Source organism: Episyrphus balteatus, chromosome 4 (assembly GCF_945859705.1).
Source record: "Episyrphus balteatus chromosome 4, idEpiBalt1.1, whole genome shotgun sequence".
In the NCBI taxonomy this organism is placed as follows: Eukaryota; Metazoa; Arthropoda; class Insecta; order Diptera; family Syrphidae; genus Episyrphus; species Episyrphus balteatus.
Window position 1 is genome coordinate 34,227,615 of NC_079137.1, and position 26,655 is coordinate 34,254,269.

The 26,655-nt window shown below is 31.1% G+C and overlaps 1 protein-coding gene across 2 annotated transcripts in view; it reads left to right on the forward strand.

Annotated features, from left to right (window-relative positions):
• Window positions 1–4,084: 4,084 nt before the first annotated feature.
• The window catches only part of LOC129918910 (muscarinic acetylcholine receptor DM1), a 72,502-nt gene continuing 49,931 nt past the window's right edge, over window positions 4,085–26,655 (forward strand). For both annotated transcript variants that reach the window (XM_055999672.1, XM_055999673.1), the window contains exons 1-2: window positions 4,085–4,952; window positions 21,366–21,652. The gene's annotated coding sequence lies outside the window, so the exon portion shown is untranslated. The remainder of the gene's footprint in view (window positions 4,953–21,365; window positions 21,653–26,655) is intronic.

Consider the following 26,655-nt stretch of genomic DNA (forward strand, 5'->3'; position numbering starts at 1 on the left):
GGGACCTGAAAATAACGAAATTTTACTCTTGAATAAGTTCATACAAAATAAAACAAATAGTCTGCATGATTGCATGAACTCAAATTTTCAAGCTTCATCAACCGTCTTCTCCTCCCCTACTATTGCTTATGCGATTTAAAAAAGAGCCAATCAAAAAGAGCAAGTATACGCCACAGTGCACGCCTTAGATGCTAATACACCCAAATCAAAATGAAATTAACAGGTAGATGTATTTGCTTTAATATATCATAAAGGAGATAGTAACATTATATCTCTATGGTACATTATGCATACATACATACGTACATTATACATTAAGCCAAGCATTTGAAGATATCTCGGAAAATAAAAAAGATATCGGGAAGATTTAAACAGGTCCTAAAAGAAGGATTCGAGTTCAGCAGACCGAAAACCTTAAGAAAACAAAAAACCATTTTAAACTAGTGTAATCAAAACGTTCGACTACTCGTTTGTATCTGTTTTTGTAATTTTTGAAAAATTATTTTTTTTGGGCCTACCAAACCAAATCCAGAATTTTCTGTATAGCTGCTTTTTTTAATTCAGCGCCTTAAATTGGTACAGTTGCATTGAATTCCAGCACATTGACAATTTTTCTAAGCCGAACAAAACGCTCGCATAATACCTATGTAGCTGCTCCCCCGTTTAGCCGCGAGAGGCAGTTTTCTAAGAACTTGGCTTAGCTTTGGAAAAAATCATATAAAATCATTGTTATACTTAAAATAGGTTTGTTTTTTTGAAGTTATACTTGTTATGGGACGTGGGTATGCAAAAATCGCCATCTCCGAGACTGATGAAATTGGGCAGCAGGGCTATCGTTTCGCCTTTAGAGTTGACAGTACTTTAGTATTTAAAAATGCAGTACGCTGCAGTACTGCAGTGGCAAGTACCATGTGGCATGAAACATGTGGCAAGTTTCGTGTTGCAAGTAGCATGTGGCAAGTTGTATGTGGCAAGTTGCATGTGGGAAGTTGCATGTGGCGAGTTGCATTTGGCAAGTTGCATGTGGCAAATTGCGTGTGGCAAGTTGCATGTGGTAAGTTGCGTGTTGTAAGTAGCATGTGGGAAGTTGCATGTGGGAAGTTGCATGTGGCAAGTTGCATGTGGAGAATAGCATGTGGCGAGCTACATGTGGCACGTTGCATGTGGCAAATTGCATGTGGCAAGTTGCATGTGGCAAGTTGTATGTGGCTAGATGCATGTGGTAATTTCCATGTGACAAGTTGCATGTTGCTACTACTAGTGCTCGAGCACACACAAATTCTCATAAGAATAACCATATCGCACATATGCGCAATTCGTTTACTTTCGTTTAGCATATGCCGTACGTTCTGAACAGCACGACATGAGTAAATTTCACAGCATAAATTGAAAACAACATGTAAGCAAGGAGGATGGAAGAATTTATTTAGTGTTCAATTGATAAAAATATAAAAAACGTGCTGTGGATTAATTAAAAATTATTTTAAAAATATTTTTGTGTTGAATTGAACGTGCCTTTTTGCACAAATAATGGAAAACAAAATTTAAAATACTCATAAATAAAAGAAATAAAAAAAACATAGACTAAAATTAAAACTGTATAGATATAAAGGCCTTGAATCGTAGATAAAATTAAATTTTTTCACGACGCGTCCAAAACGACGCATCTAAAATACGTCTAAAACTCGTCCAAAACGCGGCTAAAACTAGTCCAAAACGCGTCAAAAATGCGTTCAAAACGCATCCAAAACGCGTCAAAAACGCGTCGTAAACGCACCTGAAGCACGTCCAAAACGCTTCTAAAATGCGTCCAAAATGCGTCCAAAACGCGCCTAAAACGCGTCCAAAACGTGTCTAAAACGCGTCCAAAACGCGTCCATAACGCGTCCAAAACGTGTCTAGAACGCGTCCAAAACGCGTCCATAACGCGTCCAAAACGCGTCCAAAACGCGACCAAAACGCGTCCAAAACGCGCCTAAAACGCTTTCAAAACGTGTCCAAGACAACGCGTCCACAACGTTTTTGGGATTTGCCAAATATGACCAGAAATGATTCTGTGGGAGGTATATCGTTAGTGATTTTTTTAAAAATCCTTTCTTTTATCAAAGTAAAAAATAATTGCACTTGTAGCAGGATGCTTTCGTCGGTTGAGATGCCGTGGGGTCTTTCCGAAATAAAACACCCTGACACCACAGGATAATTTTAAATAGTAGTTCTATTGAACAATCGAGGATGAATAAAATAAAAAAGTTTGGAACTACTTTAATAACATTAATAATAAAAGGTTGTATTGAGAACTAATAGAAATATTAGTTGAACCGATTTTGAGAAAATGGCAATAACCAAAACATATATGTATATAAACAAAACTTCAAAGATTTTCAAGGTGAATATGAAACGCAGTCTGCAAAAACAAGTCCAAGTAAACTTCTAAATATAAGCCCTGGACTAGTTCACTACGGCGTATGTGCAACTTTTTTGGAATATAAAATATTATGTTTTAATTTCCACTTCAACTAAAAACTGTTTTAAAAATATAAAAGCAACTACTCGTATAAGATCATATTCACATGAAACACACATACAAATCTTCAATCTTGAGAGCAAAAAAGTACAGACAAACAAACAAATAAACAAGAAAGAAACATCATCATTTCGATATAACCAACCCCTTGCACTATATGAAGCTACACAACACGGCTCCATTGAAACAATTTCGGCACAAGTACTTGTACAAAGAACAAAATCATAAACTTTCAATCACTATAACAACTCACCATCATCGCAAAGTCCATTCAACTTGAATATACTTACAAAAAAAAGCCGTCTCCATATTATTTATGAAAAAGAAATCTCTGCCCATTCAAAACTCATGGACGAGATCCAAAGCAACTCAGAACACAAGCTATTGCGCAAATATAAATTATTTTCCAAGCGTAGTAAATCACATTCTATGAATGGACCTATGGAAAACACACTAACACACCACACTATTTACACCTGAGGGAGTCTGATGTTGGTATAAAAAAATTGTACCATACATACCATAAGGAATATCAATCTAATACAACCTATCATATTTCAACAGTACATCAACCTGCAAGGCATGATGATACCAAATCAATCTACTCCTTAAAAAAAAAAATAAAAAAAAAAACAATAATAAAGAAAAAAAAAATGAAATGATTGCCTAGGAGAAGAGAACTCATGTTGTGATACTCATTGGATAGAATATTATTTCAGCTTGAAGTTAACTGTAATTGAAAACAACTGATAAATATTCCATTCTTCGATGCCTTCTACACAGAGCGCCACTACTTCCAAATACCACAATCACCACACTTTCCAGCTTCCGATTTCTGATGATTTCTCTCTCGTTTCTCCCATTTTTTTTTTTTTGTCAAAAATAGAGAAGTTCGTGGAACGCACACTTGCAGAAGAATTCACCTACTTTGCTAACGCGCACGCCTGACGCGCCCGAAAAGAGGCTACAAAGTAGATTAAATTTTTCTTTTTTTTTCCAATTTAATTAGTACTTTTGCAAAAAAAAGACTAACCTAATAATTTGAGTTCGAAGTTTTATCAAAAGGTTAAAAGAATCTTTAATAAAGAAATCCTTTCATCTTAGAATTATCTTTATCATAACAATACACATGACAATTCTTACACACATGTATTTGCAGCGATTCAATAAGTTAGTAGGTCAACATACAACACATGAGCAAGCCCATTGTGAGGGAGCAGCAATATCTATGTCAGTGTCCTTCATTCCCTTCCAGAGATGTTCTTTTTTTTTCTGTTTTGCTCTAGCGATACATTTACCTACATCCATTCTATTGTGGAATGTTGACTAAAGGGTAAGTGGCGCCCAACTGCCACCCGCTCATAAAGAAGCTTAGCTGTAGCTCCAGAGAAGAGCAGTAGAGCACAGTCACACGGACGACGAAACCATCCCCAAAAAGTCTAGATAGAGAGAGCGACGCATCTTTCCAATCCATATTTCCATGAATGTATTGTGACAAGTATATTTTCATTTTTGCTGAACATTTCTGATGCTCTAAGAGCAAGGATCTCTGTTATCCTTGTTGTTTGTATTCAGTCCCGGACGAGAATCTGCATCGAAAGCTCCTCACTCGCTACGGATGTTATCACCGCGATATTGGAAAAATTTTAAATTGTGTTTTTGTGAGCTAAAATAATAAAGAAAAAAAAAAATATCCTGCTAGCAAGGAGCCATAATACAGTGTACCTAAAAGTGAAAAAAAATAGTGAAAACATCCTAAAAGTATACAACTGATTATATAAATTTAATAGAAAAATACGGTTTCTTCATTCGTTTTGTTTTCCTTATTCAACAAAAATTATGTTATAATGAAAAATTAGTGGAAAAAAAAGTCTTGAGTATAAATTTTGTGTAAGGATACGTAGATTGAAGAAAAAAAACCTGCTTCTCTATTTGATTGATGCAAAATGAATTATGTGAAGTGGGCGTGCTAATATTTGTGTATCAGCGAGTTTGTGTCTATGTGGATTAAAAAAAAAAATCTTACACATTTTTCTAAATAAAAATAATTCGAAAAAATGTAAAATGTCTATGTAAAAGTTATTAGATATTCGATATCTAAAATATCCTTCCCTGTGAAGGATATACAGATCCTTAAAGTCGTTTTTCTTTTAATTTTGTGTAAACCTATCGTTCTTAACGTGGTATAATTTATTTTTGCAAGCAAAAAAGAATAAAGAAAATTTATAACAAAACCCTGAAATAGTTAAGGATAGCGAAAAAAAAGGACTCTCCCAAGGAATAGAACATAGACACACGAGCAATAGAATCGACAAGAAAAAAAAAAAAAAAAAAACAGAAGAGAAAAAGGATATCACCACCAATACATACCATTATCATTGCTATTATAGTCGCGCGGAGACGACAACGACAAAGCAACGAACAAGAAGTAAGTGGACCAGAGGATACCAACCACATTCCTGGAATCCTTTTGTAGCATCTCTCATTTGTTTATAGCGCGCCGCCTGCATGTTGAGCCTTGTATGTGTGTGTGAGTGTATTTGAGGTGTGTGTATGTTAAGAGATGAGACTGGAATTTATAGTATAAATTATATTGTTGTGTACTTTTTTTGTTTGTTTGTTTGTGTGCAGGACGGTTCTAACTCTTCCCTTACCTATAATCTCATTTTGCTCCATAGATACATTTTAGCCTAGTGACAAGTGTTTACAGAATATTTACAAAATACTCATTGTGTTATTCTTTTTTCTACGAATTTATTACGTTAAAAAACATTGTTATTTTTCTGGTTATATTTGTACATATGTATATGTATGTGTATTATTGTGTATGGTACTTTGTTTTGTAATAGATTTTAAATTCTATCAAGCGAGAGAGGTTTCATTCAATATAATTTTACTTGGAAATCAAAGGGATTATTTCTGAAAAGGGTTAATATCAGATTTTTTTTTCTGTTAAGAGGAGGATGTGTTTTGTGACTAAAAAAAAAAGAAAATTTGTTGACTAAAAATTGAAAAGAGAAGCAGACAAGTGTGAAACAAACAGAAAGCTAAATAATAAAAAATAAGCCAACAATATTATTTATTAAACCATAACACCCCTCGTTTTGATTCAATATGTACTAGATTACTAAATGTAGGTATTTAAAACTGTAAAATGTCTAAGTCGTACGTACCTACTTGTTCCTTAAATAATAGTAGCTTCGAGTTTCACGATTGGATAGTTTTATAAAAGTGAAAAAAAAAATAAATATAATAAAAAATAAACACATAATTTGGGGAGGCAAAGATTGCCACAAAATTGTGAATATTATGAATATGCTTTCGTCCAGTGCAAGTACCTACCCTTAGAGAGAGAGACCCGGAAAAAGGCATGCCATTTAGAGCCATTTTTATGAATTTTCGTTCTTAAATGGCATATAAGTAGATAGTTAGGATCAGGAATTTTGGATTTAGTTACAAAAGCCAAGCAGATTAAAATAGATTTTATAGTGAATTTTAACCAAAACTCATGGTTATTTCCATTAGAAGTCTAAAGACTTCTCCAGGGATTACCTCTATATTAATTTAATGTCATAAAAACCAATTGAACTCTATTTTCACTTCAAGAACTTAGTTATAAATGAAACGCATTCGAAAAGGATGATTTTCTAATGCAATTCAGTAAGGGAATTTTACTGCCCTTTCCAGTAGACGTAAAAAATACCTGGAAAAATATTTCTTAGAAGATACCAGTGAGCTAATCAATACTGACATCTTCAACCTTCACCGCTTTATTAAAAGCTCCAACTGGTTTAATTAGTGAGGAATTTCCTCACAAAATCATGGTATCACAACGGACCAATAAATGGTCTAAGTGTGTCAGTTGTTTTCCTGACAGCCATTTCTACCTAACCTAACCTAACCTAACCTAAGGGAATTTTAACTAGGTATGATGAAAAAATGTTTTTGTGATATAGGAACAGTGTAAGTGATGTGTTTAAAAAGTCAACATCACTGACTTTAATTTCAAATAGTCAAATCTTGGCAGAAAATAGTCAAATAGTTTCATCTTGGCAGAAAAGTTTCATTTTGTATAAAAAGTAAGAAACAAAAGAGCCCATTCTATTATCTCGAGTGAAAGAGTGTTTTGGTTAGCTTGATTCTAAAAAAAAAAAACACAATGAAGATGACGCGAGGAGGATTTAAAGTTCTAAGTTTTACTCTCTTTAAAAAACACCCTTTTTATTAAAAAAAAACAAATTTTTTGAATTCTGTAATTTGATTTCCGATTCCCATGAAAAATGAAACTTATATGTATACACTAAAGTTTTTAAACGTTCCACTTAAGTCATTGTTTATTCTTTTTTTTTTTTGGTTTTAAGCACACAAGTTTGATTTTAAGCACAGATTTTAGTTCTTTACAAAAAAAATTGCGTTTCACTCACCTAAATGCAGCGTTATTATCGAATTTGATTAGGATATAAATTCCGTGATAGATTTTTGTTAATAATCCTGAACTATTTTCTCTTCTCTTAAAAAAACACCCCTTTTCCAAGTTATTTTTAAAAAAACTTTATACAGGGTGTCCCACAGTCACTGCTCCAAATGAAAACCATGGATTCTTGAGGTCATTTTAAGTCGAAAAACTTGAGAGGTAAATTTCCCGTTTTTGTCCCGTTTTCGAGTTAAGATGGTTTTGCTCTCTTTTTCCTTTGCTAGCTTTATCTTTACCAAACTTCATCTGATCCGTAAGAGTTTTTTTTTTTTTTTATAACCAATCAAGCATTTATTAAAGTTTTAGTTTGTCCCAAAACTTTTTTTTTCTGCTAACAACCTTTGTCTGCAATTTTGCATCAAACCAAATTTTTCTCATTTTTAAGTTGTTTTTTCACTTTCATATCATTTTATTAAAAAAAAAAGAATCATTTTTAGCAAAAAAACAAAACAAAACTTCCATGGATCAAAACTGGGTTTTATGGTTTTAAAATAGTTCCTATGGCTTAGAGAATTATCAAAATTGATTCACTCAGTCCAAAGTTATGCGGTAACAAACATAAAAAAAAAAAAAAAAAAAAAAAAAAAAATACAGACGAATTGAATACCTCCTCCTTTTTGGAAGTCGGTAAAAACACGTAAATGAGTATTAATTTCTTTGGCCCAGTTTATTTTCTTAAAACAAATAATTTTTTTTTTCATAAAAAAGTAGGTATGCTTTAAAAAATTACCTTCCCTAGTCGTGTTTGAAATCATCAAATTTCTATACATTTTAAAAGCAACCATAACATTTGGGAACGTTACGTTGCTTTGATTGGACCATTTTATCAGATATAAATTTGAATAATCTCTCGGCATGCACAATCTGAGCTTTTTATACCGTATCCTCTGATTACAATATGAAGAGCTTGAACTGCACCATCTTGTTACTTAACTCTAGTTCGATGTCGTTGGAATAATTTTCGACCATTTGTACAAGCTTCTTTGATCTGTTGGTTCCAGTGGCGTATTGAGGGGGGGGCTCAGGGGGCTCAAGCCCCCCCCCAAGCCTTCAAGATCATGTTTTTATTTAGCTGATTTCATCATAATTTACATGATTAACTGAAACTTGTTCGTAAATCTTAGAGATTTAGAGGCAGCATAGATGCTCGAGCCCCCTCCAAATTCTGAAACAGCTGTTTGGGTTTGTTTGAGTAAGAGCCTAAGCTGACGATGAGGGTTGGGATAATTTTTGTTTTTCGGATTTTAGTCCAATTCAGAATTCTTTAGATCATTTTTTTAGTATTTTGACTTCCAATTACATCACTGTTAAATTATTAGGGGTATTCACAATTCGATGCAAATGGTCTTGTATCGTTGTAAAAGTGCAAAAGTGTAACATTTTCTTAAAATAAAACAACCAAATATACAGACTAAAATTTTTTTTACACATTTACACTTTTGCTATACCTACGGTGACCATCCGTCCCGGTTTACCCGGGACTGTCCCGTATTTCTACAGCTTGTCCCGGGTTTTTATTTAAGAAACCCGGGATGTATAAGTGTCCCGTATTTTGTAATTTGTCCCGTGATTGTCCCGTATTCTTTTGTATTCAATATTTTAAATACTTTGTACGGAAAACAAGAAAACAGTGGCTGGAATTTAAAAATTTTTCTAAGGTAAGAATTTCGTTACCTAAGCTGCGTATTGTGCAACGAAAAGCAAAATTTTGTGCTGGTTTTGTATGAAAATTTTCGTTTCGCCTCTAGACTAGGCTAGTCTTATTTAAATGTTCGTCAATTATTTAGTTCCAGCTTCTGTTTGTCAGGTTGCTACACCAGGTAAAATGTTTTCGAATAAAGAACAACATATGGAAGAGTAAAGAACCCATTTAAGTTTCAAAACTTTTAAGGACATGTCAAAAGCTGTGTTAAAGATCATACATTTTCAAAATCATTTAAAATAAAATTAAAATGTTAAAAAACAGCTGTCCCGATTCTGATTAAAAAAATATTTTTTTAGAAGTTATTAACAGACATTATTATTATAAATATATGAAATATGAATTATTATTAAACCATTTTTTTGATCTCTGATTTCGTAAACGACTTAAATGATTTCAACAAAAACGCTCCCATAAAATCGTTTAGGAAATCTTGATATCAAAATAAAGAAAAATTATGAAAACTCATTTAAAATTTTTTTTTTTTTTTTTTGAAAAATCAATATTTTCAAAACGATCCACTGTCCCGGGTTTCGCTTCCAGAAATATGGTCACCGTAGCTATACCCCAACCCTATTGCAAAATTTGTCTATTGTAGTTGTGGTAGTAGAAAACAAAATTTTGCATTTTTACACCTTTTTGTTAAACCGGGTCGTGAATACCCCTATTGCAAAACTTCTTATTCAATCTCAAAACGCCGTATTTGATCGTCTTAAGTATATTTACATTTTTTTTTTAATAATATTTTTCTCAAAGAAATTGGAAATAGAAATTTTTGATATCTCAAAATCTAAGTGGCCAGCAGGTTTCTTTAAGTAAATTGCAGTTTGCGCTTCCGATTTGGATTGAAACAGCAACATATTACGAAAAAACATACATATATATTTCGGATTAAACATCAAAAAGAATTTCATTCAAAATTAGTTTTTGAGACTTTCACGTTCTGCATTCCACTTTTTGCGTATTCACTTGCAGAAAGTGAAATAGGCGTTCTGCATTTTTTTACTCATTTAGATTTTCTGATCGAATTCAATTCACTATGTTACTGTTCGTGAATTTGGGGGCCTTTTTCAATGAATCTGCAATTGCAGTAATTTCACTTTAGAAACAAAACAAAAATGGAAGATCCTTCAGTTTTGACAGTTAGAAGCAATTTCGAAGTTTTCGAAACCGATCGAAATGAAGAATATTGATATTTCATTTCACGTGAAATTGAAAAGTGATTTGAATTCACTGTCGATCGAATTGTGGAACATGGGCGTATACAGGGTGTCCCACAGTCACCGCCCCAAATGAAAACCATGGATTCCTGAGGTCATTTGAAGTCGAAAAACTTAAGAGGTAATTTTCTCGTTTTCGTCCCGTTTTCGAGTTACCACGGTTTTTATGATTTTTGCTCTCTTGTCCTTTAACTGGCCTTATCTTTGCCAAACTAAGTTTGATTTGAAAGATTTTTTTTTACAACCAATCAAGAATTTATTACAGTTTAAGTTTGTCTCAAATTTTTTTTTCTGCGGACAACCGTTTTTCCACAATTTTGCATCAAACACAATTTTCTTCGTTTTTTAAGTTGTTTTTTACACTTTCATATCATTTAAGTCAAAAAAACACGTTAATGAGTATTAATTTTTTGTCCTTTTTCTTAAAGCCCAGTTTATTTTCATAAAAAAAATCAGTTTTATTTCATAAAAAAGGCTACTGAAAGTAATTAAAAAAAAAATAAACAAACTGAGTGAATTAAAAAAAAATAATTTTTAAATAAAAAATTGATTTAAATAAATTAAATTTTTTTCTGAGCTTTATCTATTTGTTCTTTTCTTAATCACAATAGCTCAGAAAAAGTTTTTAATTCATTTAAATCAATTTTTTATTTAAAAATTATTTTTTTTTTAATTCACTCAGTTCGTTTATTTTTTTTTTAATTACTTTCAGTAGCCTTTTTTATGAAATAAAACTTATTTTTTTTATGAAAATAAACTGGGCTTTAAGAAAAACTACAAAAAATGAATACTCATTAACGTGTTTTTTTGACTTAAATGATATGAAAGTGTAAAAAACAACTTAAAAAACGAAGAAAATTGTGTTTGATGCAAAATTGTGGAAAAACGGTTGTCCGCAGATAAAAAAAATTTGAGACAAACTTAAACTGTAATAAATTCTTCATTGGTTGTAAAAAAAATCTTTCAAATCAAACTTAGTTTGGCAAAGATAAGGCCAGTTAAAGGACAAGAGAGCAAAAATCATAAAAACCGTGGTAACTCCAAAACGGGACGAAAACGAGAAAATTACCTATTAAGTTTTTCGACTTCAAATGACCTCAGAAATCCATGGTTTTCATTTGGGGCGGTGACTGTGGGACACCCTGTATAACGAAAATATTGAAGAGTATAGCTCAAAAACTCTTGACGTGATAGGGATAAATCTGTAAACAGTTTTGGATTCAGCACATGACAAAGTTCGAACGAAATAAAGTATTTTTTTTTTAAGGATGACTCAACTCCTTGCTGTTTGTGTAAAATGTTTGGGACACGAGAGCTTTGAAAAAACACTAGGTACTCTGAATGTGAAAGGAGGAGACAGTAGTACGAATCTGTCGAGAGCAGTATAATGCTACTATACCACTTTCAGTACCGCAGCACAGCGTTTAACTCTCGATCAAAGATTAATAAAAAGAAATGAAATTTTTTTTCGCAAATTTACCCTCTAAAAAATTTTAGTAAAATTTTCCAGCCCCCTCCAAAATTTTTTCTGGATACGCCACTGGTTGGTTCGTGTTTGTCATGAAATCTATTAGAAATCCGAACAGAGAATTAATGTCATCATACACGGAAAAAACAGACCACATAGAATAAAGCGGATCGCATCTTCATTTATGCGGATTTCTGTATGTTTTTTTGCTAAGATGACTCTCACCTTATATTAAGGTGACATCACTTTAAATTAAGGTGACAAGTCATATTAATTTCTTGAATGCGCAAATTAAAAAAAAAAAACTGGCAGCCACCGGGGATCGAACCTACGACTGTTGGGTTACTAAGCCAGTGTATTACCACTGTGCTATCTCAGTGTTGGAAATGAGTATGATAAACTACAAGTAAACCTGAAGTGTGACAATAATATATATGAATCATTTATTTTCAAAACATGATAAGTCCACTTTTTTTCAAAATTTGTTTTTTTGACTAAATTTGTACTCCAGGGATAACCACGTCTGTCTTCAAAATATGAAGTATCTCTTCCAACTATATCAGATTTTACAGCTCCGCGAAATATTTTTTTAGTATCAAAAACAGAATAAGTCCCGGATTTATCATCTTTTGAAAATAAACAACAGCTTCTTTTTGTGTAAATGCTATATTCGACTAATGATTGAAAATCTCAAGTTTAAAGCTACTTTAAAGTTAAATAAGTAGTTCGGACATTGTATTTTGATCTGAAATACAATTGTTTGATAGACTGGGGCTAAAAGCATAATTGTATATCCATTTTAAAACTAATTTCACATCCGTTTATTTTCTAAGTATGATAAGTCCAAAAGCGTTTTTATTTTTTATCTTTTGAACTATCGCTCCAAAAATTAAAAAACGAAACGGTATTTTGTAGCTAGGCAAGAGTTCTACAGAATATATTTTTTATAAATTTTGCTACGCATATCAAAAGAAAATAGAACGTTTTTTTCTTCTCCTAAAAAATTAAAAATCATGGACTTATCATGTTTTGCAAATAAATGATTCATATATGAAAAACTTTGATGCAGGCTCCAGGACCTGGAGCCTGCATCAAAGTTTTTCATATATTCTATTTGAAGAGGTCACTACAAAAATTCCTGTAAGTGTGACAATAATTTAAGAAGTTTTATTTTTGGTCGGTTTTTTTAAGATGAACATTCACATTAAAATAAGATGAAGTTCACATTAAATTTAACTGAGTTTAGGTAAGTGGAATCACCTTATTTTAAGCGGATATCACCTTATTTTAAGGTGGTGAAATTAAATGTGCGCATCATCTTATTTTAAGGTGACAGGTTTTTCTCCGTGTGGGCTTCTAATCGTCACGACAATTCTCCGTACGGCATGTCTAATATTGGCAAATAGGTTTCAATTTTAGACTTTACCCTTCTATTAAGTACTGATTTTTCAGTCGTCAGTTAGACTATCAGAAAAATAAATGTCAATAAAAAAAAACTTTTATTCCTAGGAAGAAGCCTTAACTGGGGTTTATCTGGCTATTGAAAAATTGGCTCTTAATAAAACTTTATCTACACATTTTTCATCATGATGCTTTTTTCTTCCCCTGGTAATGCCCAAAAAAGTATAAGCGATTTTTAAAGATCGACTCGACTGCCGTTGTTAGTTCGATAACTGGATTATGTAGGGATTTGATTACTGCATTAATTCGATCCAGTATAGCATTCTAGAACAGTATCATTACTAGGGGCGAAATCGGCTAACGCAATAGTCGATAAATTGATATGCACCTATAAATATACTCTATCTACTATCGTGTTAACCAATTTCAAACAAATGAGGTGCATGAATTGCTTGATTGCAAAGCTTTCTGAAAATCTAGAAAACCTTTTGAGAACCCCTTTTAATGTAATATTGCTTCTTATAGAAGGTACATCTCCAAGAGGCTTTGTTTGTTTAAAGTTTACTCTGCCTTGAGACTTATCCGGCACTGGTTCTCTAGACTTGCAACTGGCATAGCAGATGCCACTGAAATAGTGTAGTTACAATCTAGTGTATAATACGTGGATGATAACCAAAGTGATCCTAGCCTAGTTTAAAATGACTACAAAAAATAAAAATGAGGTGTTGTGTTTCAAGGTCTCAGCAAATATCTATCACAATCGTATCAGATTTTTTTCATGATATCGCGAAAAACATGTTTTTCCTTGATTAGTTAATATGAAAACAATACAAACCGTGCTATTATTAGTTTATACGTTTCACTTTTTACTATAAATTTTAAAATGGTTTGTAAGAAATAAAACTTAATCAATCACTCAATTATAAGAACACCCTATATTTCTGAACAATTATTATATTTTTGATATTATGTACTCTCTCGAAATGTTATAAACGTTTAACTTGTTATAATCCCCAAATCAAACGATGTTACAGCTGTCTGTTTTATGATTATGTACATATGTGAATGCATATAACAATGCGAACCTAATTGTATAATATTTTACTATTGTTAGTTTTAGTTTTGTGGTCTTATTATTTTGGTAACCTCTCCACTCCGTTCCCCTTACAGGTTATAATTCATTTTAGGGTGGTCTCATTAAGCATTAATAAATAAATCATTTTATCAAATAATCTTTTTTATCAAAAAACAAAACCAACTTCCATGGATCAAAACTGGGTTTTATGGTTTTTATAATAGTTCCTATGGCTATAACTGAACGAAATTGAAATGGGACCACAGCCACCAGCTTTCAAATACAAAAAGAATTATCAAAATTGGTTCACTCAGTCCAAAGTTATGAGGTAACAAACATAAAAAAAAGAAAAATACAGGCGAATTGAATACCTCCTCCTTTTAGGAAGTCGGTAAAAAACAAAATCAACCATGGATCAAAACTGGGTTTTATGGTTTTTCTTATAGTTCCTATAGCCAGAACTGAACGAAACTGAAATAAGACCACACTGCAGGCTTTCCAATACCAAAAGAATTATCAAAATTGGTTTACTAAGTGCAAAGTTATGAGGTAACAAACATAAAAAAAAAAATACAGACGAATACCTCCTCTTTGGAAGTCGGTAAAAAATAGTTTAAGATAATATCATATGGCAAGATTAGCAGTGCTCTTAAATATTGTTCAAAATTTATTCTTAAAACAGTCAATTTATACTTTTTTCTCTGAATGCATTCATTACTTTTACGACATTCGATTTTGGGCAAATTCACTTAATTAAAATTTTGAAAAGAAAAATAAGTCCTCTGTTACTCAGGGATTCTCTACCATCCACGCCCTCCCCTCATTCATCCATATAAAATTAAGCTATTCAATATTAGCTTTTCAACATTCAATAAATAAATGTTAGATCAAAAATAGGTATTTCATCAAAGTTTTTTTATACTGAGGTCTGTTTTTGTTCACTAAATACACATGTGTACCTACGTAGTTTGTATGTAAAAGCATATGTTATGTATGCTTGAATATATTGATGGAATAAAAAAAAAAAAACATTTCAAAATTAAAACCATTCAAGACAGCATGCAGGTTCTCCAACCCTAAACAAAAATGAACATCTTTCATATTATAAAGGAATGTATGTACATACATATGTATGTATGTTTTTTCTCTAAAACATCTGTATTCATTCATTTATAAAATGACTTTTGACACTTTCTTTTCTAAATACTTTTCTTGATGACACTTAACTTCATTTGGCTTTGAAAGCAAACATACACAAAGATGTCAATATCAAACTCAACTAAATGTTGTCCTCAATTTTTTCGTTTTTTTGGATATAACACGTGCCAACGGATTGATATCGATTCATGTTTAAAAGAAATAAAATCACATAACCTATTCTCTGACTGTGCGAATATGCGTATAGGTATCTATACAGTTGTTTTTTTGTGCTCCATTATTTTGCAATGTCCTCGTCAAGGATTGGCTGCTTTTAGACATTAAAATAAAATTCAAGAATTTTTTTTATTTTTAAGACACCTATGTTTGTTTCTATACACGATATGGGTTTTGTGATTAATAAAGTCTCAAAAACACGTGGATTTGAAAATTTAGATTTTTATTGTAGATATCACATTAAGTGGACCGAGAGCTCGTTACGTATTAATAAAATCACACATGGAATAATTTAACACGACACGAGATCGACTATAGAGAAATAAATTTATATAAGGATTTAACTATAGATACATTAAAGTTTATTAAAGCGTACGACAAAATGAGAAAGAAAACTCCAACAGAAAAGGATGTTAACACCGACAGAAAAAAAGTACGTATACGCCATGGTGAACAACTTGTCAATTTTCCTAAATCTTAATTTTCACGATTCTTAAGAAGACAAATAAACGCAGATAGAAACAGAAAAAAATAATAAACATGCTAAAATTATAAGGCACCCTTTAAAGCCAACTGAATTCGAAATTTTTGGTTGGAAATTACAACTTCAGTTTTGTTCAATTGATTTTGATCAGGAAGCAGGTTTGACAACTTATCTGTCTGCGCAAAAACATAACTAGAACAAAGTTAGAAGAATTTGTTTTTTTATTTTGGACCCTCAACCTTTGAAGACATCTACTTGAAAATGTTTTTTAACGTATAGGTAGGTAGAGGTACGTAAAAATTTTTTTAGTTAACTCGTAACAGGGATGAGACTCCAATATAGGTACTGTTTGGACTTATGGCTATAAATGAAAAATGTAGACAAACAGAGATAAAAGCTGTATTTTGAAAATGTCAATATAATATGTACCTTTGACAGTTGAGAAATAATGGTAATAAGGATTAAGATTAAAAAAAACCATATAATTGAGGTATATCTTAAACTGAAATTGTTTGTTTGAAAAGTCATTATTTTTATTGTATGTAAATCCCAGAGTACCATTTTATTATTTAGTACAAAATCTTTTACATATATGAAGTTAAAAACAAAATTTAGAAAAACATACATTTTGGATACATTTTTTTTTACTAATTTTTCAAAAAAGAAAAAAAAAAATGGAGAACAAAACTCAGCATTGATTAAAATGGGACATAGCATTATAAGTTTAAAAATATTTTGTTTTTTAGTAATTTATCAGGAGGAAAGCCGATGTAAGGCTTTAAAGATCACCAATCGTAAATAACAAATATCAAATTTCTTTCTCTAAAAACCATCCCCGGAACTTGCTATAACGATTTTTATTTTGAAATGCATGCAAAGTTATTCTTCGGCGTTTGTTATGCTCCTAAGCTACCACAGCCCATATAGATAGCTTGGTGGCTTATTTTGCAGTTGATGCACTTCGCCAAACTTTTGCCATTTTCCTTATAAAAACCTTAATGATTCTGTTTAAATATTGAAGCCATTTCAAGTAAATTCAACTTTTCTGTAACCTTTAAGAAAATTTATATACGTAAGTAGGAAACTTTTATAATTTTTTCAATTTAGTAAAAATCACACAAATTCGAATTTAAATTATTGTATCTTGTTATATTTTTTAACATTTTTAATGCGTAGTAAGAGGAAGAATTTATAAGTGATGGTTGATGGTCAAAAGGTTGAGGTCCCATTTCTTTCATCTGCCTTAATCTATTGATTTATGAAAAATTACCATTCATGTGTAATATATTTTAACACTCTTCCAAATGAATAGATACAATTAACTTTTTTTTGGAATGGTATGGTAGGTAGTTCAGTTCTATTTTATGGGGCCTTATAAGATTAATATGTTCATCATCATGAATCGAAAATCAAACTTTATTGATATTTTTAAATGAAATTTAAGATATTTTTGTAGTAGATAGAATAGAAATAGTCTGAATAAAATGGACAAAATCATGTGGGATAGCTCCCAACAAACTTAAATCAGTCAACGTGGTCTTTTTGTATTGAAACATTAAGAGATAACTTATATACTGTTAACTGTTGCTCTTGGATTCGTACAAAAGCCTTAAAATGGTTATTTTAATACATAGGTACTTAGGGATTCTTAGAGTCGTCTGCTCAAACAAAACTTAAGGATTTAAGTTCTACATAAAACCTTATGAGTTTACGCAGAGCAAAAAGTAGGGAATAAGGATTCATGCTCAACATAAATATTTAAGTTTCATTTCAGCAAATGGCCCTTAGGCCCATTTGCTGAAACGAGTCTTAAATATTTATGTGAAACATAAACCCTTAAGTTCTACATTACGGTTTGCACGAACTTCAAACTGTGTCATAAATTCCTCTAAGTTTAACATAACTTAGGGGGAAGAAATAGTGGAACTTAAGCTGTTATGTTCCACCTAGGCACTTTTATTTTATGAAAAAAGCAAGAATGTCGCTCAAAAATTGATGTCGGTAGTACAAAGGACATGAATTATTATCAATTTAATAAAAATAAACTTACATTCATTAACTTAAACCATCCACAGATGGTACAATTTACACCACAGTTTATTGTATGAGGCACTATTTTGCTGTCATATTTCATTGACTAATTTTGACACACCAGCACATTTACACACACACACGAATAATTTTTGTTTAACCAATTAACACTTATTTTTGGCTCAAATATACTTTTTTACACTTTTATTCCGCAAGATAAGGACAACGATATTGTTGTATATTAATTGCTAAATTGCTCAAAATCTATTTAAATTATTTGACGTTTCTATTGATTTGACTTTTGAATTTGAAGTTCTCAGCGATTTATATCATGAAAGTAAATCATTGCTAGGTTAAACATAAATATTTTTTAGCAACTTAGAATAAACTAAGTAAAACACAAGAGTTATGTTCGACCTAGCTAAGATGAGAATTTATGACTAGTATGAGCAAATGGGCCTTAGACATTTAAAACACTAAGGTCCAATTTATTCACACTCCATTAAATTTAAAGTCGCCATTAAAAAAGGGAAATTTTAAAATTTGTATGCGATTTGACAGTTTTATAATTTTTAATGGAGCCTTTAAAAATAATGGAGAGTGAATAAATTGGGCCTAAGAAGAGCTTTAATTCGTAAAATAACGAACCAATATTATCAAAGCAATAATATAGAAATGGTTCATTGTGGTGTATACGTAATATTATTCCTAAAGATAAACTTAAACGCTAAACATTATTACCCAGATATTTTTACCATTATTTATCCTTTAAAATGTTATATAAATTGGCTGCTTAAAATTTGTGTACGTGGAAGGTATCAAAAGTGCGAAGAAAACTGTTGACTCTTAAATATTTAAAAGTATACATAAATTTAAATGTTCCGTATTATGGAATAAATACTTTTGTGTGCCTTAAAAAATGTATTTGTGGAAAAACCAGTCCGCTTCACGCTCTACAATATTTAACTAAACAGAGTTGCAGCCCCATGACTGTTTGAAATCAGAAGTAAAATTTGTATTCTCAACGCAGCACAGTTTACTCATTTATCAGTAATTGTAATCATTTTATTTATTTATTAAGGTAACGTTGTTTCAAAAACATAAGCATAAGTTTTGTTACCAAAAACTGAGCACAAATTAAGGATTTCCATGTTTATTTAATATTTTCTTGTGTTGGTTGAGTTTTATTTTAAGTCCTACAAGCATAAGATGACGACCTTTGTTCCTAATTAATTTTTAATTTAAATAGATTGTATTTACAATTTAGAGCCATGATTTAAAAAATTTAATTGAATATATTCTCCCGTATTTATAAACGTTGTATAACTTTATACAACTGTTTTAATTTAGAAAATGTGATCAAAAACCTTGTTTATTGTTGTCTTATAGCTGCCAAACTTATACACAAGAGTAGATTGTCTTAATCGCGAATAATGTGATTATTATTTTCATTAAATAAAGCATATTTCCAACAATTTGAAAAAAGTTATGCAGTGTATAAGTAGACAAAAATCTAATAAATACGACTGATTGAGTTTAATGATAAGATTGTCGTGTAAACGAAATATAGATGAATTAAAAAAAGCATTCATGTAATTTTCAAGCTAACCATGCACTCATTAAGTGGCGTAGATAGGGGGGGGATCAGGGGGATATATCCCCCCCCATTGGGATCGATAATTGTGCAGTATAAACAGTCATGAATAAATAAGTTGAAGAAGCGCACTTTGAAAAAAACGCTATGGATTTCGAGTTCTTGATTAGTTTAAAGGTTATAAATATGGTTTAACAACTTTCGTTGCCATTAAGTCGGTGTTTCAAAGAGTGAATTTAGACTTGGTCCAAGCGAAGGAGTTCGCTAAAGATTTAAGGGATCAACTAAAAATTAAACGGGCAGAAGACGACTCATTTTCGAAAGTTTTTTGTATATGGGAAAAATTAGCTGAAATCCTTGATATAGGCGTTAAACATAAGAGAATAGTGAAGCGACAAAAGAATCGTTCGAACCCTTCGGTTCAAAGTACAGTAAAGAATATTTTCGTGTTACTGTTTTCAATCTTTTTCTCGATTTCTATGTAATGGGCCTTGGAGAAAAATGTACAAACCATGAAAACACACTAGAAGGGTTTCCGGTTCTCTCTAAGGATTCTTCGTCTGAAATAGACAAAGCAGCTAAAAAATTTAATGAAACTGTTGAGTTTTACCAAAAACTAGACCACATAAAATAGAACAAAAACAATAAGATTTCCTTATAGTTTTAATCCAAGAAGGAAATATTATTTAAACAATCGGGATTTCCTAATTGTTTTACCGACTTCCAAAAAGGAGAAGTTATTCAATTCGTCTGTACTTTTTTTTTGTGTTTGTCACCTCATAACTTTGGACCGAGTGAACCAATTTTGATAATTCTTTTTGTAGGTATTGAAAAGCTGGTGCCTGTTCAGTACTATTAGAAAAACCATAAAACCCAGTTTTGATCCATGGAAGTCGGTTTTGTTTTTTTAATAAAAAAAATACGATCATGTACGGGATCACCTATTCCAACTTACTATAGAAATATTGGTCACAATTTTTGTTCTAGTGCCAAGTTGAAAAAAATATGAAAATTTTACAAAAAATTTTGAAAGATTTTGTACATGAAAAAAATAAGAAATCTCTATGGAAAAACCTTATTAATTGTTGATATTAATAAGGTTTCTTCATAAAACAGTTCAATAAGGAAATCTGTTGGTATTTAGGTGGTCCTGGTCATATTTTTCTCTGTGTGAAGAATTAAAAACTCAGAAAAGATATTTGATCAGAAGGACAAATAGGTACTTCCTATATGAACTCATTGAAAGCGCTCGAAAGCTGCACCGAAACAAGTTGTCCTGGTATTTATATTTTATTAAAGATATTAGCTACACTGCTGGTTTCTACGTCAACTACCGAAAGAACTTTCTCCAATTTAAAGAGAATAAAAATAATACAAAGAAGCATTATTAAAACTTAAAAAAAAATTTGCGAACTAGATCTATCCCCTCCCCTTAGCAAAAAGCTATCTACGCTACTGACTCATTTAAATCTATGTTTGATCAAAATGAATCGATGCTTTTGAGGAATCGTTGTAATCAATTTTTAATAGCCTAATCTAAATATAGGCATGTAAATAGTAAAATATCAAATACTCTGTCTATTGAGTGACACAAGCCATATTTTTTTCATTTTAATTATTACAAAATGTTCTATAAAATAAATAATAAAAAAAAAAATAATTAAAATTTAATATTTTAAAATTCCGTTCTTTCCAAAATCACGCCAATTATTTTGCACAAAAATATGTCATTATAACGAAACCATCATCAGCCAAAGCCATAACCAAAATTAATTTGAAATTCTATACACACTTAATTAGGATATCATTAACAACAACGTTCATAATAGTGATACTCTTGCTCATACATCATAGTTAATTAAACTCTACACACATACATACATATACATATATTAATACGAGACATACGTATATTCTGTATTCTATAATATCTCTTCCACTCAAAATCAAATGAAATGAAAATTATACTCTCGATTGATTGTGATTAATTCCATCACATCTATGATTTCTCATTGCAGTTTCCAGTCGTGTCGTCCTCTCCATGGAATATGCTGAATGGTTGCTCGCAATATAGTTACACAAATTTGTTCAATTAGTTGAAATGCGTTTGATTTCGATTTGGGTGTTGAATAATGAACAGTTAAAAGGTGACAAGGCAAAGGACGATCAGAGAAATAATCATCAGCAGCAGCATAAGCAGCGGCGTAATATGCAATCAGGATTTCCGTCTTCATTACGATGCTGTATAATTATTTGAGAAAATGGAACATTCGGAAGCGAAGGCATCATTTGGATACATGATAAGGTAAGTTTTAGTTTTTAATATATTATGGGATATGTTCATTCATATGAAACAACTAGGAAATTTTTTAAGGATTTGATTGCTTTTAGTTAAAACTCAGATTTTTTGATACATTTTTATCTAAAACTATAGGTAAAACCAAACAAAAAGAGAATGTCGGGATTGATGGTTTATTTGCACCAATGGTGTTGTTGATTGTTTTCATATCAGTGAGGGATTAAAAACCTTTGGAAATGTACACTTCTTGCTACCTTCTAGATTCAGTAGGAGCTGTTAATAGTTTTCTATCACTCTCCATTCTGAAAGCACTGGTCGAATTTGAAATAAGTTAAAAAGCTATCTAAAACAGAATGTTGCGTTGCATTAAGAAATATAAGTTTTTCAGGCCCTTCACAGTTTGGTTTTAGAGAAGGACTCTACAGTCTACACAGAAGATTTTTATTCTTTTATCAACAAAGGTCTTGATGATAAAAATTTTGGACTAGTTTGTTTGTGGATATAAGCAAAGCATTTGACACCATTGATCATGCCTCTCTTACAAGCTAAATGGGATTGAATTGGCCATAACAGGTTGTTATCCTACCTTAGGAACAGGACTCAAAAAGTTAAAGTTAAAGTTAAAGACAAACTAAGTGACACTAACATTGGTGTCCCACAAGGGACTGTTTTGGGCAATATGTTGTTTCTAATTTATGTATATTAATTTAATGTTTAATTTACCATTTTCTGCTAAAATAACGACTTTTGCAGCGATGATTTAGGTTTAACTTATAACTTCCATTCCAAACTATAGTATGGACTTTGTTGTTGGGGTGGTAAATCCCCTTCTAATTCTTCAGAAATGTACTATAGACGAAAAATTTGTAGAGCCAATTGAGTTGTTTAGATCTTTGAACATTTTGCCTATCAGACATTTATATTATTATAAGACATCTAAAATATTTTTTAAGAGAGAAATTTTAGATGTCTTATAATAATATAAATGTCTGATAGGCAAAATGTTCAAAGATCTTAACGACTCAATAGATCGAGTTGAACTATTTGCTCCACAAATATTTCTTATAGCTACGGTGACCATCCATCCCGGTTTACCCGGGACTGTCCCGTATTTCTACAGCTTGTCCCGAGTTTTTATTTAAGAAACCCGGGACGTATAAGTGTCCCGTATTTTGTAATTTGTCCCGTGAATGTCTCGTATTTGCAGGTTCTCTGATTATTTTTATTCAAAATTTTAAAAACTTTGTACGGAAAACAAGAAAAACAGTGGTTGGAAGTTTAAAGTTTTTCTAATTTTTCTGATAAAAACATTAAGCTAAGTATGCTCCTGAAGCAAACGAATTTTTTCTAGGTCTCCAAAGTCAAAAAACTCTTTTGGAGTGAGAAAAATTACCTGGACAGTTGAATGTGAGTGACAAACGATTGAAAACTCTCCAAATATTCTAGCAGAGGCAAGAATTTTTTTTGGTTAAGCTAAGTAATGTGCAACGAAAAGCAAAATTTTCGTTTACGATTTCGTTGTGCTGGTTTTATATGAAAATTCGTTTCACTTCTAAACTGGGCTTTAGTTTCTAAAATTGTTCGTCAATTCCTTAGTTCCAGCTTGTATTTGTCAGGTTAAAAAGCCACACTAGAAAAATTTTTTTTTCGAATAATGAACAACGTATGAAAGAGTAAAGAACCCAGCAAAATTTCAAAACCTTGTTAAAATGGACATGTTAAAAGTTTATTTAAAGATAATAAAATTTCAAAACCATTTAAAATAAAATTTAAATGTTTAAAAACAGCTCTCAAGATTTTGATTGAAAACATTTTTTAGAAGTTATAAACAAACAGTACCTAGTACCTACCTATTATAACACCCCTTTCTTGGTTTCGTAAACCACTAAAATGATTTCAACGAAAATGCACCATAAAATCGTTTAAGAAATCTTGATATCAAAATAAAGAAATAGAAAAAATTTTAAAATCTTGTTTTTATAAAATTTCAATTTTGTATTTATTTTTTTTTTAAATCAATATTTTTAAAACGATCCAAGGAATTTTTAATCTGTCCCGGGTTTTGCTTCTAGAAATATGGTCACCGTACTTATAGCACATTTGTGAAGAATTAGAAGTTATTTGCAAAGTTCCATATCCGATGTCCGTGTTTTGAGATGAAACCGTCCTCTTATTCCGTACTACTCATCTAAGAAACTTGTACTCTTTTGTGTCCTGCAACCTTTTTAATACGTTGCCTGTAAACATTCGTTCCATTCGTCCCAATTTTCGAAATAATCTAAGGCCTGGCTTCTGGAATTTGATCACAACCAAATGGATTTTTTGTTGACTTACGTTATTTAATATATAATTTTGTTGTTATTTTTTTCTCTTAATTGTCATTATATTGTATCTTTTTATAAGCATTTATTTTTATTTTGTATTATTGTCAATTTAGTCTAAGAGCCCACAGCAGATTTTGTGAGCGAAGGTTTAACCGAAAATGGGTGTATATAACCACTTTTATTCATATAGAGCTGATAGAGGGCGATACCTCGATTTCAAAAAGTTCGGTCCCAGACGTTTTATTCACGTCCTTAATCCTACCAGACATCATTGAAATTCTGAAATGCATTTTCAGAAAAGAGCTAAGCAAATTTTCTTTCCCCTTAAATATAACCAACTGGTGGTACCTATTAAAGCATTATAACTACCTCTTGATAGAAAACAAATCTGTCCCAGAAATTTTAACCACTTTTATACAAAAGTCAGAATAATATTTTTTGCTTGATGTATAACCGTGGTAACTTTTTAAAAATCAAAACTGTAAATTACTGCCAGACGTTTTAACCATGGAATTACCCCCACCAGACGTCCTAGAAGAGTCCCGAAAAAGTGACTATTGTATGAAAGTCACCGAGTACTTGGTGCACCTGATATTTTAAGAATAGTTGATAGATAAGCTAAGATTTGATATACATTTTTAAATCAATACTGTATTTTTTATTGTTTTAAATTTTTAATAAAGGTACATATTTGCCTCAAAACATGGTTGATAATAATATGGCGCAAAAAAATCAAATATGAAAATTTATGGGAAAGTTTTCAAAATTCCAAACAACAGCATACAAACTCTAAAAATATTAAATATTTTGTACTATGAAAATTGTGTCTCTACTGTAATGAAAATCTAAATTGCTTCATGCACAAGCAATCTCGAGAAAACCCTGCAAAATATTTGCATATATTTTTCTAATCTTTGCTGCAATGCAAATATTGCAAATAAATAAAATAATGCAAACTAGATAAAAGAGGATGACAAACTACAGTGCTTCAAAGGGGTTAGGAAAATTCTCGTAAATATTGCTTATGTGATGATAAAACAATGTGTAGGTTATACCTCATGCCTATCTCTGTACCAGAATACGCAGTTTTTATTCTCATTTAAATTTATGTGTACAGAATGTAGGTTATCCATTCTGCACACTCAAAATTTTGCTTTCAATGCATAACACTCATCCTTTATGAACTAGATAGATAGCAGCATTTCAAAATGAAAGCATAAAATACCAAATAAATCAATAATCCACAGTTTGACAAGTGAACGCTATAAATGCTGCAAAAATAAACAAAAGATAGTTTTTTGGCCTGTTAAGAGCCAAGGACAAATCCCTTTACTTGCATTTCGTCTGATGTGTGATGTGAAAATTATATGCAAAATATATATCATCTGAGTATTATACATTCCATGTCAGTGGATTGAGCTAAAATTCCTTTACAAAAATGTTTTTCTAGTATAAATTATTTAGTAAAATGCGTCCTTTTATATTAATATTTTTGACTTATGGCACTTGAAAATAAGGATTGCGTTAAGGTTAAAATGTTGTTTTTTTTTTTGTCTATCTTTCTGCATCACTCACTTCTCATGATGCTATGAATGCTATATTCTAAAGAATTCAAAAAGAGGTTTGGCTCTATTGCATTAAGAATGTTGGATATTGCAATATTAGTATTGTTAATACATTGTTCAGAAATAGAGAATAGAACTCATAATATAAGATTTTTAAGCCAACAACTTCGAGATTTAGCTCGAGAGTTTTCAAACGATTCAATTTGAATAACAAAAGTTTCAAAATTGACTCCAAATTGTTGTTTGGGTTCTATTGGTTGGTTTTTTAAGATTAAGGTCTTCAAGCTCAGGGAAAATGACAGAAAATCATATTTTTCACTTAAAAGAAATTTTAAAGTTAAAAAATTAAAACAATATACTACATAAAGTGTTAAAGGCAAAAATGCATTTTATACGTTCCTGAAGTACGTCACAAGGATAAAACTTTTGCACAACGTATGTAAGACTAAATTACATCATAAATAACAAGTAACGTCCTAGTTCTATACAAATTTACCCATTCTCCTTTGTACATAATTCTTTCATGAATTTTCTTTGCTTACTTAAAAAATCAAGGTGAAATATCTTTGGCGCCGGGTAAAAAGGTGTTAAGTCAGAAAAGGTAGTTTTGAGAAAAATGAAATTGAAGCTTCAATTTTTGTTTGTAAATCTGAATATGATTATTTTGAAAAAGTAATGATGCAGAAACATCATTTATAAGATCTTTTCTAATATCCATATACTATTAAGCAGAAAATGACCGTTCTTAAAAAAAAATTGTGTTGACTTAACACTTTAGAGCCATTTAGTCTTCAAAAATAAACTTGGTCCAAAGGTGTTAAGAAAAATCTTTGTTTACATTGATAACAAAGTTTAATTTAATTTAATGTGACCCATTACCAAATGTGAGAATTCTTTTTGAAATAATATAATATTGTAGAAAAATGGCTTTTCGTTTTTTGTCTTCCTCTTGACTTAACGCATTATGATCAATTTTTGTATTTAAAAATTAAAAATTAATGCAAAATACAAAGTAGTTAAGTCAACTTACGCCCTTAGAACCACAAAATTTAAAAAAAAATTGACTCAAACCCTCTATATCAAATCATTTCTAACGGAAGGAGATACGCTAGAGCTATGG